This window comes from Colobus angolensis, unplaced genomic scaffold (assembly GCF_000951035.1).
Source record: "Colobus angolensis palliatus isolate OR3802 unplaced genomic scaffold, Cang.pa_1.0 Scaffold188, whole genome shotgun sequence".
Classification (NCBI taxonomy): domain Eukaryota; kingdom Metazoa; phylum Chordata; class Mammalia; order Primates; family Cercopithecidae; genus Colobus; species Colobus angolensis.
Window position 1 is genome coordinate 3307754 of NW_012115021.1, and position 16541 is coordinate 3324294.

General features: G+C 44.4%; 1 protein-coding gene across 6 annotated transcripts in view; it reads left to right on the top strand.

The window, feature by feature from the left end:
- RAI2 (retinoic acid induced 2) overlaps positions 1–16541 on the top strand; it is a 63202-nt gene that overhangs the window by 30307 nt on the left and 16354 nt on the right. Inside the window, exon 2 of one of the 6 annotated variants that reach the window (XM_011940225.1) lies at positions 3647–3789. The exons of the other annotated variants lie outside the window; for them this stretch is intronic. The gene's annotated coding sequence lies outside the window, so the exon portion shown is untranslated. The remainder of the gene's footprint in view (positions 1–3646; positions 3790–16541) is intronic. 6 annotated transcript variants of the gene reach the window in all.

Below are 16541 nucleotides of genomic sequence, written 5' to 3' on the forward strand. Positions count from 1 at the left end.
GCACGTTATGCACATGTACCCTAGAACTTAAAGTATAATAAAAAATAAAAAATAAAAAAAAATAAAAAAAATAAAATAAAAAAAAAAAAAGATTCAAGTGAGCTTCATGTTCCCTTATCACATCCCCAGCATAATTGTGGTGCAAAGAGGGACCTCAGCACCTAGCCTCCATTAATCCTAATATGGGAGAAAAGAAGGTGAGCTTTAGAAATTGACAGGCAGAGGGACCTGGGATGGGTTTGCAGGTGGCCAGGAAAGGAGAGCAGCAGTTTTTCATCTGGAGTGCACAGGTATCTGGCATCATGCCCACCTTTGGGCAGACTCGAGGACACAGCTTAAATTTGGGCATCTCTCCTGATCATTCTGACACCTGCCCATTTTCTGAATCTGGGAAATAAAGAAACCATTATTGCCTCTCATAAGGAAACTGACCAGGCAGTGTGGCTAAGGTAGTCATTTGTCATTGGGCAGAAACTGGGCACAAAGGGATGTCACCTTAGAAGGCTGCCCCCTCCCTCCAGCTGATGGGTGAGGCGAGCAGCTGTATGTACAGGTGCGACAGGGTTGGGAACTCCTGGGAGGCGAGGGCGGGTCTGCAACCTGGATCTGGTGGTGCAGAAACGAAAAGAGATCAGTTGTTTAAACCTTCCCGCTTTGCCTGGGACTGTCCTGGTTTAAGTGCTGAAAGTGCCAGGGCCTGGAAAGCCCCTCAGTCCTGGGCAAACCAGGACAATTGGTCACCCTACAAGAGGGAGCCCTTTTCACTCTGTTATCAGTGCATTTCAGTTAACAAATATTATTAACCTTCTATTACAGACCATGCACCTTGCAAGGTTTGGGGGATAGATTGGTAACGACAAGGCAGTGGTGATCTCTGCCCCTCCTTCTGGAGTACTTCGGTATGACAAGAAAGGTAGGATTTAAACAAGTGATTACAACACAGTGCAATGCTTACTTTGATTAGAGATAATAAGGCAATGAGTACTCTAATTGGGAAAATTCTGGAAGCTCTGGAAGCAGGTGGGAAAGACAATCCACTACCAGTTCATTATTTCCTTAGCATATCCACAAAGTTCTAGGGCGGCTCAGAAAAGCCATTTGCGGCAAACTCTGATGCACTTATAACAGCTATCAACAAAGAGGGTGGAGGATTATAAGGAAATAGACAGATTTAGGTCTATTGATGTAATCCCTTTTTGCTGCTTACATTCCCAACACGTAACCACATTTCTTCTCCCACTCTGAGAGTCCTTATTGGGTGGTGCAAAACATTCAGTGTGTAGTGAACGGGAGTCCTTGGCATTGTCTGTGCCCATAAATTCAGAGTGACAAGCATGCCTTGGAAAACCTTCTTCAAGTTTCCAGATCACATAGATAAAATGGGGAGAGGGGTGAAGATGATGTTTTGGGGTTTATAATTCAGTATGTTTGTAAACAGGGCTCCAGGGTGGAAAACTTAGTGCCAGATTTTCTGTGTGTTGTTTTACAACAGAACAGCATGTACTTGTAAGTATCTAAAACTAATGGACATGTACTCTTGCCTAAGAGGCCCAGTTTTTCTTTTTTTTCTTTTTTTTAAAGCTTTTTAATGTACTAGAAATATATGGCAGTTGTTGTAAGAGCTGAAAGGCCAGCCCAATGCAGGTTGACAGATGTCCATATATCCTTAGTACATGTAAACAATACCTCCTGAATATTTTACTTTCTACAAGCTATCACACAGATCCAATAAAACAAAACAAATCTCCCAAAACTGAAGCCCTTATCTCCATGGAAAAGTCCAAACATTTAATCCAGTATCAGAGACATGGCAAAACAAGATGGGTCTCGAATTTTAGAGTCCCCTTCTTGCCTTCCTTAGTCCAGAGGATGCCAGTGATGTTTGTGTAAGGTATGTCCTTTTATGGATGTTTGTAGAAAAGATGAGGATGGATGGTTTTTCTAGAGGGTAGTTCTCATTGTTTTCATCATGTGTTAGAAATAGCAAAGATACATTGGGTCAATTTCTTTTTCTTCTTTCTCTACCTTTATCATCATTCAATTAAAACAAAGATCCTCGCAAACTATTATTTTTCTATCATATGGGAAGCAATGCCCAACTGACCTGTTCTGAGTACTGACCCTTTGGAGGTTTCCAACTATCATGCAGCTTTTTCTAGCCTTGCTTGTGACAAGTTGAGGAGGTATAACACCCCCTCCACACACACACCCCAGATGACCTCCGAGCTTTCCTTTGCAAGGAAGCAATAATGGAGACTTATCCATGAGGGATGAAGCGCCTCTTCCCTTCACAGTTTGACCATGCCTTCCTTTGTAGCTTGTTCAGCTCAGCTTGTCCTGATTTATGATTTTTGCCATCTGGTTTATTTCTCTTGTTTTGTATTGTTTTAAGTGTGCTCCAGGCCATCTTTAACTGAGTCTTAAAAAAAAATTAAACAAAAAGTATAGAAGTGTCATTTGAAGGTTAGGGATGAAAGAGAAGTTTAAAATGGGACTCTGATCTTCCCTGCAAAGTCCAGTAGCTAAAAATAAAGTTCCTTTTACTTTGTTGATTATGTAATAGAACACGTTCTCAGATGTGAATGCTATGGAATGTCGCAGTTGTTCAGAGAATACTTGTTTGGGTTTTCCTAAATGGAGGTGCAAGAGTTCTCTCAAATAATTGAATTCATTTAGTTAGCTGTTGAGGACCTACTGTGTGCAAACCACTTTGCTAGACACTCTTGTGGACCACTTTGTGATTTTGATGAGCTATATATAACCAGAGGCAGTGCTTGCCTTTCCTTTGGTCTAACCTCAGTGTTCATTCTATTACACCATATAACTCCTTCTAAAGAGAAAATGGTGTGCAAGGAAAATGGAGAGGGAGTTCTTTTGTAATAGGAAAGGATAGAATTGGGCAAGGGCAGTGTTTGTTTGAAAAGGGGAAGGTTCTGTCTGAGTACTGGGTGCTGTCTGTGTGCTGGGAAGCCATGAAATATCAGTGACCTGGATAACTATGTTTAAACCATGTTCTTATTAAAACCAGCAGTCCTGGCTTACTCAGACAAAGAAATTCTGAAAGAATTTTGGAAATATATTCACAAGAGTGGAATTCATAAATGGAACTGTACAGCCATCAGCTGCACTGTTTAGACATAAAGTTGGATGAGCAAAGGGGGAATTTTACAAGTATGGATTCAAAGCTTTTAAATGAACTTGCCTAATTGGTAGTAGTGATGTAGAGCATCTTGCTGGAAGGAAAACAAATCTCATATCTAAAAATGTTCTCTTAGATGTGAAAGCAAATGCAGCCTCAAACAATGCTTGCGAAACATCTTGGTTAAGGATTTTGGAAGAGATTTAAGGATCATGGGTTGTTGCCTGGCACTTGGTGAACTGCTCGACACAATTTAGAAACCCTGTCAAGAGGTTCCTAAATCCAGCTGACCTTAGAATCACCTGGGGAGAGTTTGGAACTTGTACATTTCTGGACCCCATTAGATGCATGAGGTTGGGCTCTTGGGAGTCAGATGGAGAATCTTTGAGCTCAGAGGGATCCCCAGGTGATTTTGATCATTAGCCCTGTTTTGAGAACTGCTAGCCTAATCCATTTCTCTGGACAGCATCCTATCCACACCATTACAGACCTTTTTTTCCCATATAGATGGCCATGAAATCACATCTCAGCACATGCCTTTGACTCTGGATTGCACATGTGTTCATTAGCTGAAGCTCAATTTTAAAATCCAATCAACTCTATGATTCCTTGAAATGACCGCAAATGAAGTCACATCCAGTGCTCCTTAGGTTTATTTTTGTTCATTATTATTCTACTGAGTGCTCAGGACATCTGACTGCTCCCGAGTTGGTGAGCTAGAGGCATAAATAGCTTTTGGATCCCTCAGGTGTCGAGATGGTTAAAAGGATAAATGGTGATAAGTGAATAAAAGGATGAACATTGGCAAGTGAATGAACAAACATTTGATAAGGCTCTACTCTAAGCCACATGCAGTGTGAGGCCCTTGAGGGCCTCCTCCACCAACCCTCCCAGTATCTTTATGGGGGTGTCTCAAACCCCGTTTTACACATGAGAAAAGTGGAGTGATAATCCCAGGCCACAGAGCTCAGGGACAGAGCCAGCAATCAAACCTGGGCCTTCTGGGTTTACCATACCACGTAGTTCCCCCACTCTCTTCCATCCTAAATCTGATCCTGAGTTTTCTTCATTTTATCATCCATAAAGAACACTCTAAATTCTCTTGTGCTCTGCCCTGGGGTCCAGCTCATCAAGGTCCATTTACTTCTCCAGAGATTCCCGTAATCTATTTGGAGGAGTAGCACAGTTCTACTCTGATTTGGCATGTTTGAGAGGAATCAAAGGTAGGGACATTCATTTTTGAATTATGCATAGGTTTCCCTTCATCTCTAGAATGTAATTAGGCAAAAGGGCTCGAGGAATACCAAATGCCAAGCCAAGAGCATTAAGAAGCTGCCAAAGGAAGCGGGTATTAGCAACCTCTGCTATGTGCCATGAGGGCCAGGGCTGTTCTTAGCTTCTCGGCAGGAGAGAGAGGCTGTGGTTCCAGGAATTAGGAGAGAGAGGGAGGCAAGCAGGCAGGTCTTGCCTCTTCCCCGCAGATTTTGTAGTGGTGCAGCTGGCATTTCTTGGTGATTCACAGATGGACCTGCCTTTGATGGCCTTACCACCTTTCTTATTGATTTTCTAAAAGGTAGTCTCTGGACCAAGACCAGGGCGACCCACCCATAGCACTACTACCATTTGGGACCAGATTATTTTGTGCTGTGGGGGGCTGTCCCATGACTTGTAGAATGTTTAGCAGCATCCATGACTTCTACTCACTCAGTACCAGTAGAACCTCCCCACTTCCCACAAGTTAGGGACAATCAAAAATGTCCCTAGACATTGCCAAATGTCCTCTTGGCAACAGGGACAGAATTGTACCAGGTTTAGAATTGCTGGCCTAGAACTACAGTAGAAACATGAAGGGATAAAGAGATCTCCTGCAGAGGTAGGGATACTGGGTTGGAAATGGACTCCCAAGTTTCAGCCTCCCCACCTTCCCTCAGCCTGCAGAAGTGACACCAAAAAGTGGTATATGAAGTATGTGAGACTTAACCCAGCGATCCCTTAAAGGGTAAGTACCCACTTGCCCCATTCACCCTTTTCCGATGCTGCCATCCCACCCACCTGTTCTTGATACATGGTGCTGGTGCTGTGGCAGTAAACACTCTTGATAGCACGGGCTGGTGGTTAAGAGCATAGATTCTGGAGCCAAGGCTACAGTAAGTTCATGTTCCAGCTCTCAACTGAGTAGCAAGTTCCCTATTCTTTTCATGCCTCAGTTTCTGCATCTTTAAAGTAGTAATAATAACAGCATCTCTTTTTTAGGGGTGTTTGTGAGGCTTGAATATTGTAAACATTTAGAAAAGTACCTGGCATGTAGTAAGCACTGTGTATAAAAGTGTATTGTAAATAAAACATAATTAGTATGGATGAAGAAGGTCTGTTAAATACAGCCACTCAACAAATGTTTATTGGTTGTTGAACAAGGCCCCACCCCTACCTTCCTGGAACTCAGAGTTTGGTTATGGGCCAACAGTAATTTGGGTGGGGTTCTGAGCCATGATTCTGTGTGGCCTGCAAGGGGATAACAGAGTTCACTCCCTCCCTCTCTGCACTAAGGGCTGCTGTAGAAGCAGAGCCCACCGCCCTGGCCATGCTCTCCTATGTAGTCTCAAAATCAAGTTCTCCATATCCCAGTGGGCAGGCCATCTGGCCTCAGCTCCCCAATGCAGTGCCTCTTACTCATGATAAGTTGAATGCTGCTTTACCCTACATCAACTGAACATTCCATGTGACAATGACTCAACTCTCTATATCTTCAGCTGTAGCCAAAATAAATGGAATCTATGCATTAGTTTGTTTTCACATTGCTATAAAGAACTACTTGAGACTGGGTAATTTATAAAGGAAAGAGATTTAATTGACTCACAGTTCCACATGGCTGGGGAGGTCTCAGGAAACTTACAATCATGGTGGAAGGCAAAGGGGAAGCAAGGCACATCTCACATGGTGGCAGGAGAGAGAGAGCACGAGGGCGGGGAGTGTCACACTTTTAAACCATCAGATCTCGTGAGAACTCACTCACTATCATGGGGGAAACCAGCCCCATGATCCAAGCACTTCCCACCAGGTCCCTCCCTTGACATGTGGGGATTACAATTCTAGATGAGATTTGGGTGGGGACACAGAGCCAAACCATATCAATTCACTATTCATTATTTAGTAGCACCTCTGTAATGAATTTGAGGTATATCAGTCTTTGGACACACTAGTTGGGAATACTGTCCTCCCTCCTTCGCTCTCAGTCCCTCCCTCCCTTCCTTCCTCCCTCCAAATAAATATTCACTGAACATTGTCTATGAACCAGGTATTATTCTGGGTGGTGGGTGAGGTCTCTGCTCCCAAAGAGTTAACATTCCAGGTGAAGTAGAAGAGAGACAGACTATAAACAGAAAACAGGAAAAAAAGATAGCTTGCAAATGTGATAGGTGCTGAAGGAAAGACACACAGAGACTGATATGAGAGAGGAAAACTGGGATGGAGGTGACTGTTCCAGATGGTCATAGAACCTTCTCTATCGAAGAAGGCTGTTTTGATTTGAGACTTAGCTGAGAAGGAACCAGCTGTGAGAAGGGCATTCCAAGCTGAGGAAATGGCCAGTACAAAGGCCCTGAGACAGGAAAGAGTTTGGTACCTTCTTGGAATGGGTTAAAGTGGGGCCAGATCAGATAGGGCTTTGTAGGGCTTAGCTTTTATTTTAAAGTACAATGAGATGCCTTGGAGAGTTTTATGCAGACAATTAAAACTATTTGATTTATGTTTTAAAAGAAGGAGGGAATAGTCAACTGTGTCAAACACTGCTGAGATGAGTAAGATGAGGGCGAAGAGAATCTCAGTGGATCTGGCCACATGGAGGTCAGTGTGACCTCTGTGGAGAAGTAGAGAGCAGCTGTTCTCTTTGCCTTTTGGTTTTAGAACATACGGTTTCACCAAGGAATAGGCACTTGCATTTGAAGGGATCAATAATTCAGTAACATTTCTTAATACTGCTTTGGTCAGTTTTCAGGGAATTACTTGGTTTTATTCTTTCTTCAGTAAGACTTAGTGTAATGGTCACAATGATGTTTGTAGTGGTGATGTCATCCTTGGTATCTAAGACATCACTACCTGCCCACCATCAACCCCCTTGGTGATTTCCCAGTATGGGACAGTACCAGCCAGTCACACATGTACAGCCCCTGGAACTCTGTGACATTGATGACCCATGTTCATTGCAGAATGGCTGGCTGAGGCCAGGGGCACCTGTGACTCAGGAGAACTACCTAGGCCCTTTATAAATGGGCGAGGCAGGGCACAGAGGGTTGACCTCGGCCTTCTCAGTGCCATGTTCTCATTGTTGTCCCCTGTGTGGCCTTTCACTTCCAAAGTCCATCCTGCCCTTTAACCTTGCCTGAACTTTTAAGCCCAAGAATGGTAGAAAATCCCTCAGAATAAATCCTTAAAGAGGCATTTGACAGAGCATATAGAAACTTACACTTGGTAAAAAGTGACTGTAGAAAAAATCTGTTTAGCACAAGCTTAAATATTACCGTGCTTTTTATGCGGTCTCCCGCAGCATTTTGGAACCGGGACATTTTTCCTGAGTGATCCTTTCCTTTGATTTCTTCCCCCCACTGCTTTGATTTTGTAACACAAGAATAATATTTTTTCTGGACCAAATTTCTTATAAGTGGTCTTGCCCAGGGAATGATGATTCTATTTTCTCTTAAGTACCAAGAAGTACATACACATACAAGCACATTTAATAGCTTCAGATGGGATGGTTTGACTTTCAAAGGCATATTTGCAAAATTCTGTTCCTGTTGATTCCAGCCCCTGATTCAAAGCCCCACCATTATAATGCTGTTGCAGACACAGCGGAGAAAGCCCTTCATCCCCTGCATCGTAGATGCAGACTGCTCCTCCTGTCTTGAGGAGCAAGCTCTGGGTCTTGATGAATGGATTCTCTCTAATGTGTAATGCCTTCAAGATGGACTCAAAGGTAAATCCATCCCATTTCCAGAAAGGGAAGGTTCCTAACTTCCCCAAGTTAATAACCATCTGCAATGTTGCACAAGGCTTCAAATTGCTGACACCTTTGTTCATACCAGCTGGCGAGATTGGGTCACATCATTAACCACCCAGGGGCACGTTTTGCAGTTAACTCATCCTAGGAGGGCTACTCTGCTCAAAATCAGACATTGGACACTGCCTTACTGTGATTTTTTTTTTTAAAGGTCTGACTGACCGGCTGGCAGGACTTTCTATCAGCTTTCTCCTACCTAGAAGAGTCTCTTTCATGCTTAGGCCACTGAATTCTGGAGTCTGCACTGAGTTCTTAACTGAAGGTCTGTGCAAATCCCAAATACTAATGAAAGAAAAAAGTATTGGCCTCGTCTGAGGGTGCCCCTCTCTCGCCTCCCCATGGAAATGGGATTGCAAGAGCACCATTGCCCTAGAGTGTCCACTCTTCACTTCTGTAGCCCTTGGATCTCCCTTTAATCAGCACTGCAGGCACTTGGGAGAAAATCCAGCCAGGACCTGCATTTCCTTGAGGAGATTCCAAAAAGTAGATTTTCTAGGTCAGTGGATATGAACGATTTTAAATTGCCCTCCAGAAAGTTTTTAACCAATTTATTTCCTTATTTCTAGACATTTTCTATGGAGCTGTATTCATTTGTTCGTTCGTTCATTCATTCATTCATTCATTCATTCATTCATCTATTCATTCATCTATTCATTCACTTATTGATTCAGCACCAAAACTGTATACCAGGCACTGTGGACCTGTAAACAAATATTAATTGATTCCTGCCCTGGGTGGGGCTTGGTGGGTTTTCTCTTTGTTTCTTTGAAGAGAATTGAGATTGTGTCTGGGCCTCCTGAAGACTGGCCAGGATAAGCTATCCATTTACGTAGTGTTGAAAGGGGATCCAGACTTGGGAGGAGGGTTGCTCACCCCTGGATGCACATCAAAACCACCTGGGGAGCTCTAAACAAATCCTGAGGCCCAGGCCTGACCATGGATGACTTTTATTTCATTGGCCTTGGGTGTGGTCTGGGAATCTGGGTTGTTTGAACGAGATTCGATGGGTTCAGGGTGGTATGGCTGTAGACTTATCTGGGTCTTTCAAAGCTCCCTGATCAAGTCTCTTGTGCAGCCAGAGTTGATTGTCCCTCCACACCCTTTGTCCTAGAGAGTCTAGCCTGATGAAAATCCTGCATCAGGTCCCCACCACCTCTGCTCTTGACCTTACACTTGTCACTTTAGACTTGATGATAGTTACTGTTCCACCATACATCTTGCCTACTGTGGGCCATGAGAGGCCAGCACCATGCCAGGCTTATGTTTGAATAGACTGACCATTGCCGTGGAAAACCTGCTGGGAAGAAAAATCATCCCTCTTTTCATCTTATTTATTGTCTATTTATAGTTTCAAATATAATCCTTGCCTTATTTATTTAGGATTCCACAGTGAAGGTCATTTGGCTCCCTATCTTTTGTTACAATAACAATAGCTAACCCCTACTGAGTATTTACCATGTGCCAGGAACTGTTTCAAGTGTCTTGCACATGTGAACTCACCTACCCTTCTTAACAACCCTGCAGCATATACACTGTCATCACTCCCATTTTACAGATGAGGAAACTGAGGCATAGAGAGGCTAAAGGAGTTGTCAGTGTTCACATAGCCAGTCAGTGGCTGAGTTGGGCATCTACATCTTATTTCATTTAAGTGAAGCCTCTTCTCTACAAGTCAGAAGGACTTCTCTTGGATTTATTATGCCTTTGCGTTGTATTTTCTTTCTCAAAACAGAACTTCAGGGACGAGTGAGTGTACACCTATGAGATCTATCAGTATCCTTATGCTCTCACAGTGGCAGAGTGGCTTAGGACAGAGAGCTTAGGAAGAGAATCATTCAACAGCTTGAGTCTCTTTCATTGCATCCACTGGACCAAGTTGTCTTGATCTCATGGAGACATAAGTAACTAAAAGCAGGCGATTCTTACCTGTGCCAAGGGCAGGCAGGACCCTCCACAGTTAGCACTCTCATATCTGCATACTTTTAGAATTGTCCTCATAAGAAAAAGGAGAGACTGAGAAAAGCCTGGGCATGACTCAAAAACAGTCTGAATTCATCTGTTTTTGAAAACACCTAGAACTTCTCCTCTGCTCATTCTTCTGGGAGAAATCAGAGGCTCTCGGAAGTCAGTAATTGTGATCTCTTGAGTCACAATTTCTGCAGTTGTATCAAAGCCTAATGTGGGGATGCAAGATGGAAACAGCACATGGGGCTGTTGCCATAGACAAGGCAGAGAGTGGAGGGGCTGAAATCTCTTCCTGGAAGGAAAGGATTAGTTGCCCAAAGAAGAAAACAGATTTGAGAAATCCATTTACCCTGAAGGTTTAATAGGGAATGCAGGTCAGACTTACTCAAATGTCTTTAGTCATGCGTCTCTCTCCTGTTTTTATCTTGTACCCAGCTCAAAGTTTCAAAAGAGAGCGAGTAGGTGAACCTTTAAACCTCTGACATTAATATTTACATCCACAATATTAGGAATAAGAATTCTTGTCCTCTATTGAACTGAAGGGATGGTATTAAAATAAATGTAAAATTATTAATCATATATTTTTCAGTTATTAAGACAAACTCTTACTTGTGCTTATATGATCATATAACACCCAACTCAGATTCTAAGAATGTCACTAGCATGTGTTTGGTTTTTCTCTTAAGAATTAATATTGCCTATGATAAGAAAATAATTTGGAAATATTCACATGGATTTTGACATGGCCCTAAGGAATTAGCCATTACAGAATTTCAGAATCCTAATTAGTCTCCAAATAATCTTTTGCATGGTAAAGAACTTCTGCTTGGAAGAACACTATTTCAATACACTGTTTGTCACTTCATTACCTGAAAGCTGCTTGGAGGCATTTTGTGGAATGAAAATCATTTGAGGGCCCAGAGGGTCAACACAAAGATGCACAGAGCCTTGAATTCTCACCATAACCCTGCCCCTACCTAGATGCGCGGCCTAGGCCAAGTCACCTTTCCTGAGCCTTTGTTTCCCCAGCTACAAAATGAGTTGTACTAAATAGTCTTTGTAAAAATGGAAATTAGAAAGCCATATGTCATCTATCCCCTGCCTTTCTTTCCTGCCACACTGAAATTTGTTAGCTCCTCTCCTTCTTCTCCCCTTTTCCCACCTCTCTGTCTCTCTCGCTGTCTCTCTCTCTCTCTCTTACACACACACACACACACACACACACACACACACACACGCACACACGTCTCCTTAGAGTCCTGGAATGCCATTATGCCATGAGGCCATGGTGTCTCCCTTTCCTTTTTCAGATCTTTGCTCAAAAAGAGGCCTTCCGTGATCACCCTCTCCAAGGCAGACCTTTCCCCACACCCCGCTCCCTGTCACTCTCAATCCGCTTGCTGATTGACTGTCTTCTTAGTGCCTAGCACTATCAGAAAGTATAAGAAGACAACATGGTGCTGGCACAGGGGTGGACAAAGGGACTGATGAAATAGACTGGAAAGTGCAGCGACAGACCCACATGTTGTTGAGTCGGGGGACGGTTCACACGTTTATTATTTTAAATTGGATAATACTAAAAAGAAACAATTTTTAGAATAAAAGCAAAAAAGTGGACTATGCATGGAACATTGTCATGATCCAAGGATAACGATTATGCAAATTTTGTACACTTCAGATCCAAAAATTAAAAAGCTACTTGGGAGGCTAAGGTGGGAGGATTTCTTGAGCCTAGGAGTTGGAGGATACAGTGAGCTATGATTGCGCCACTGCACTCCAGCCTGGGTGACAGAGTGAGCCCCTGTCTCTAAATGTCTCTCTATTTTTTTTTTTTTACAAAAGAATGCTGATTTGGCTGGAGAGGATTCCTTCTTCAGCTGAGAGGTTGGCATAGACAATCTGGAAAGACCCTTGGAGCCCAAATATGATCCTGTGTTCAGCATTCACTAGGCTTCAGGCAGTTTCTACTTTGCCAGTAGTAGGTGTCATTTTCCCCATTTTGCAGGCAAGGAAACTGCAGCTCAGAGAGGCCGAGTCACTTTCCCAAGGCCACACAGTTCTTAAGAGGTCAGAACCAGTGTATATGTGCAGGCTTGACTCACAAGCTCATTCCTGTGCCATAGATCACAAGCTTCCACTGGCTATTTGAAGGTATATGGGTGTGACTTTGGCCAGCCTCTTACTAGGGAAATAGAATATTCCTCTCCAGCATACAAAATAGGAGGCCTTTGCCTTTAAGGAACTTCTGACTTTCCACTCCAGTCGGCGCTTTTATGGGTGCCGCATCCCAGAGACCCACAGAGGAGGTCTCAGTAGCAGCACTTTGAAGTCTCTCCCACAGGGCCCCCTCAGTTGAGCACAATTGTTGTCCAAAGACCAACACATTTTGGCTCTTGCTTGCCTTAATACTCCCTCTCCATTCCCAAATACAAAAACATTGGCATTTCTTGGAAAGTGGTTTTGGCTCAAAGCCTGCTATCTATCCCACACTCTCAAGCCAGCTTCCTCAGGGCCCCTGTTGCTTTATTTCATTGAGTGTTTGTGTTTGGGGGCTGACGTTGCTGCCTCCTTTGTAAGGGGCCTCCTGGCAGGTGCCCAGGGAAGTGTCCTCACCCATTGGCTAACCAACAGTCTTCACTCCAGTTCCCTTCTCCACACTGGGCTCAGGAGTGGTGAAAACCCACAATGCACACATGCAGAACCACTGAGGGTTTTTCTCCTTTCTGTGGTTATTCAATAGTATTTTTAATGTCCCTTTTCTTGAATCAAGGGATAATTAACCTAAATTCATAAGTGGTCAGATGGATACATTTTGACAATTGTACGCACCTGTGTAACCACCTGAAAGAGGCTATAAAACAGTCTGTCACCCCAGAAAGGCCCTTCAGGCTCCTTTCCAATTCATTCCCTCTCCTCCCTCCCTGGAGCAACCACTTTCTGATTTCTAGCATTGTAAGTATTTTTGCCTGTTTTTCGACTTCGTGTCAATGAAATCTTACAGCAAGTTCCCTTTTGTATCTGGCTTCCTTCCCTCAGCATGGTGGTTTTGAGATGCAATTGTGCCATTATCTGTAGCAGCAGTGCATTGCTTTCTATTGCTGAGTAGTATTCCACGGTTTGGGTATGGCATTTACCTGTTAACCAACATTTAGGTTGCTCCAGTTTGTGGTTCTCACGAATAGGACTGCGATGAACATCTGAGTACAAGTCTTTTATGAATATAGGTTTTCATTTCTTTTGGGAGAATACCCAGGAGTGGAATGGCTGACAACAGGACAGGTGGTTACTGAACCTTTCTAGAAGGTGCAAGACAGTTCTCCAAAGTGGTGGTGCCATTGACCAGTGGTGGACAGTTGTTTCACTTGCACCATAGCCTCACCAACTTTTGGTGTTTCTAGTCTTTTAAAATTTTAGCTATTGTAATGGATGAGATATGGTTGCTTAGTTGTTTTTTTAGGACATTTTAAAGAATTTTCCAGCATGTCAGTCAATGCCAGCTCAGATACTGAAAAGGTCTCGTAGGAGAGAAACCAGGTGTTAAATGTTTACAGACAGGAGGTTTCTACTAATCATCCCTGTCCCTAAAGCAAAGTCTTTCCACCCCTGAGGGCTGTCTGTGGGCTGCCTCAGGGCAAGCTCAAGGCCAAAGCCCTAGAGCGGGGAACTAGGGAAGGGGAAGGAGGCCAGCAAGAGAGTCAGAGTGGAGAAGAGGAGGGCCCCTGTGCAGGGAACACTCTGAATCACACTGTGACAGCCACAGGGCAAGTCTCAGGGCAAATGGTGTGGCATGCCACACAGATACTGATCATCTAACATGTAAGCAGCCGGCAGGCACAGAACAGCTCATGAGCCTGCTCAGGGAGTCCCAGCCGGCTTGTGCTCTCAGCTGCTCCGACCATTCAAGGCAGATATGACAACATTCCTGAGGCAGAATTTTGTTACCATCTATTTGGCATAGGCAACTGGAAATCCTCCAAAATCCAGTGGCCAGGCATGGAACCAGTTAGGTGGCAAGCATTGGAACCACGGGGAGCCATCCCTGGGACTGCCAGCTATGGGGTTTCCTGGATTCTCCAACCCTGTCCTCACAAGGGTGGAGCCTGCCTCTAAAATATTTCAGCCAATCCATATATCTTGAAATTGAGTATTATGAATTTTACCCTTTTTAAAAATAGCCATCATGCTAAAGAGCAAGCCATCAATTTCACCACTTAAAACACACACACACACACACACACACACACACACACACACACACACACACATTTCTAGCATTCCTGGTGCTCTTTAACCAAGCCTTGAATATTGATGGAAATGAAGAGATAACTGGAACTCCAGTAACAGCCTCAGGATGGGAGCTTCCAGATTAGAACTTGAGCTTCCCCTCCATGGGGTGTGCACTTGTTAGCAGAATGGTGGCTAACTGGGTTAGGGCTTCACCTAAGTCAGACAGAAAATGTCCCACTATAGGTGCTGGTGTATTTTAAGTTACAGGCACCATAGCCCTGAGTCATGTATCTCTGGAGCCAGAGAGCTTAAGCCCAGGGAGAATTTTATCAACCTTGGTTTAGGGGGTGGGAGGCTGGGTTCAAGTCAGCTCTGACATTTATTGCAGGGCTTGAGGTGGGTCTGGGGTTCTTGATGTATAAAATAGGGGCAATCTCTGCTTACCTCCTCAGGTGGTTGTGAAGGTTACAGAAGATACTTGGATTGGCCCTTTGCACACAAGAGCCCCCATGGTGTCAGTTTGGTCACTCCAATATGGCAAGGACCCAGTGTCTTTAGAACCAGCATTTTGGGAGAAGAACCCAATAAGAGGGCAATAATGTTGGACACAGGCAAGGGCTTGCTAGGGGTGGAACATCAGCAGTCAGTGGAGGAGGAGGATGCTTTTGAATGGGCAGCCTTTGCCTAGAAAATAAATTATATAGGGCACCAAGGGAGAAAGCTGGCCCTAGATCCTTGAGCCATAGATGCTAACTCCCCTAAAGGACTATCTACAGGGACCTTTCCTATAGAGAAGCCAATGTGGAGAGAGGGTAGAAATCCAGGCCTCCCTGCTCTGCAAACCAGCAAACCATCAAAGGGTACAATGAGAGAAGGGGGTTGCAGTCCTAGCAGATTCCTCTGGCAAGAAGCCAGGTGTGCCAACTTCCCAGGTATGTTTGCCTGTGTTGTGCCAGGGACCTGCTGCTTCTCCCTGCCACAGCCCCCACCTTCTCACATGGGTGAGGGCCACCTGAGCAGCTGTGGGGCTCCAGGGAATGAAGCTGCTGAAAACTCTGCCTTTTCCTTCTCCCTGGAGGCAGCTCCCTTATCCCTGCCAACTCTGTGAATGCCAATGAAACAGACTCTTTCAGTGGATATTTATGCAGTTACAGAGCACAGGATGGTCCTGACCCCACGTAAATACACTGATTCAAGTCAGGAAGAGCAGCCAAGGGTGCTTGGTGAATTTACTGCAGAAAAGCTAGCACGTGGAAGCTTGGAATTGGGCTGTGAGTACTTGGGCTGCTTCTAAGGTTCTGGTTTGAAAGTCACTGGTATGAAAGCCAATGGGTTATGGGGTGCTCTGAGCTTGGTGGAAGTAATAGAGTAGGAGCTCCCAACAGGCAGAGACAAGCCTGCCTGCCCCCAGCACTGTGCACAGGGTGGGTCCCAGGAAGCTCTGCGTTACTTAAGATAATGCTAGCTTTGCTTACCGACACATTGAAAGAGTACCATGGCTCAAACACAATAGAAGTCAATTTTTCACTCACTTAAAGCCCCAAATGGATTATTGTGATGGCAGGTAGCCCTTTCCCCTCCAAGCCATGATTCAGGCATGCAGTCCCTTCCATCTTGTGGCTCCACTATCTTCAACAGGGCGCTTCTAAAAGGTCCTTTTGCATCAAGCTGAGGGGAAGGGGAAAAGGGTTGGAGCATCACATATGGAAGGAAGCTTTGTAGGAGGTAGGCCTGGAAGTGGTGCCCCTCACTTTCAACTCACATTCCCTTTGCTAGAACTCAGGCACATGGCCACATCCAACTGCAAGGGAGGCTGGGAAATGTAGTCCAGGAAGAAGAGGAGGTGGGTTTGGTGAACAGCTGGCCAGTCAGTCACAGATGAAATATTTCTGGGAAGCATGCGAATGAACCACTGCCTGGGATGCAAGCTGGACCAGAGGTATGGGAAGTGAGAATTGAGCTCCAAAAACAAAAGGGAGCACCTATTTCAAGCTGTGTCCTTCATGGGCCAATAGTCACTAGCTGCAGTGTTAATGGTGGAGAGGGAAGTCCAAGCAGGGCTGGGCCAAGACAGCAAAGCTAGGCAGACCTGCCTGAGGTGCAGATGTAGGCTGAGAAATCCTAGGTTCTGGTCAGAGACCGAAGACATCTCCACTT